Consider the following 1342-nt stretch of genomic DNA (forward strand, 5'->3'; position numbering starts at 1 on the left):
TCTCCACTGAGTGGTTTTCAACCTGTCTGTTGTTGTTTTTGTTAGGTGCCATAGAGTGGGTACTGACCCATAGTGACCTTATGCACAGCAGAATGAAACACTGCCTGATCCTGGGCCAACCTCACTATTGTTGCCACACTTGAGTCCATCGATGCTGTCACTTGGCCAATCAACCTGTCTAGATAGGGCTTTTTTTGTTTGTCATACTGTGGTGGCTTGTGAGTTGCTCTGATTCTGAAAGCTATGCCACCAGTATTTTAAATACCAGCAGGTTCACCAATGGTGGACAGGTTTCAGATGAGCTTCCAGGCGAAGACAAACTAGGAAGAAGGAGTGACAAACCACTTCCAAATATTTAGTCACTGAAAACCTTATGAACAGCAGAGAAACACTGTCAGATATGATGCCAGAAAATGAGCCCCTCAGGTTGGAAGGCACTCAAAATACGACTGAGGAAGAGCTGCCTCCTCAGAGTAGAGTTGACCATGATGATGCGAATGGAGTAATGCCCATGGAAGAAAAGCCTGAGGGACCTTCATTTGCTGATGGGGCACAACTCAAAATGAAGAGAAACAGCTGTAAACATCCATTGAAAATCGGAACATGGAATGTACAAAGTTTGAATCTGGGAAAATTGGAAGTTGTAAAAAATGAAATGGAGCACATAAACATTGATATCTTAGGCATAAGTGAGCTAAAATGGACTGGTATTGGCCATTTTGAATCTGATAACCACACAGTTTACTATGCCCGGATTGACAAATTGAAGAGGAATGGTGTTGCATTCATTGTCAAAAAGACCATATCCAGATCAGTCATGAGGTACAACGCTGTCTGTGATAGGATAATATCCATGCACCTATAGGGAAGCCCAGTTAATACCACTATTATTAAAATTTACACACCAACCACTAAAGCCAGTGTGAATGAAATAGAAGAATTCTACCAACGTCTTCAATCTGAAATTGATCAAACATGCAATCAAGATATATTGATCATTACTGGTGATTGGAATGCAAAGGTTGGGAGCAAAGAGGAAGGACCAGTAGTTGGAAAATATGGCCTTGGTGATAGAAATGATGCCAGAGATCGCATGATAGAATTCTGCAAAATCAATGATTTGTTCATTTCAAATACCTTTAGACAGTATAAAAGATGATTATACACATTGACTTCACCAGGTGGAATACATAGAAATCAAATTGACTACCTCTGTGGAAAGAGACGATGGAAAAGCTCCATTTCATCAGTCAAAACAAGGCCAGGGGCATACTGTGGAACAGATCATCAATTACTGATATGCAAATTCAAACTGAAGCTGAAGAAAATGAAAACAAGTCCA

The sequence above is a fragment of the Chrysochloris asiatica genome, unplaced genomic scaffold (assembly GCF_000296735.1).
Source record: "Chrysochloris asiatica unplaced genomic scaffold, ChrAsi1.0 scaffold00306, whole genome shotgun sequence".
Classification (NCBI taxonomy): domain Eukaryota; kingdom Metazoa; phylum Chordata; class Mammalia; order Afrosoricida; family Chrysochloridae; genus Chrysochloris; species Chrysochloris asiatica.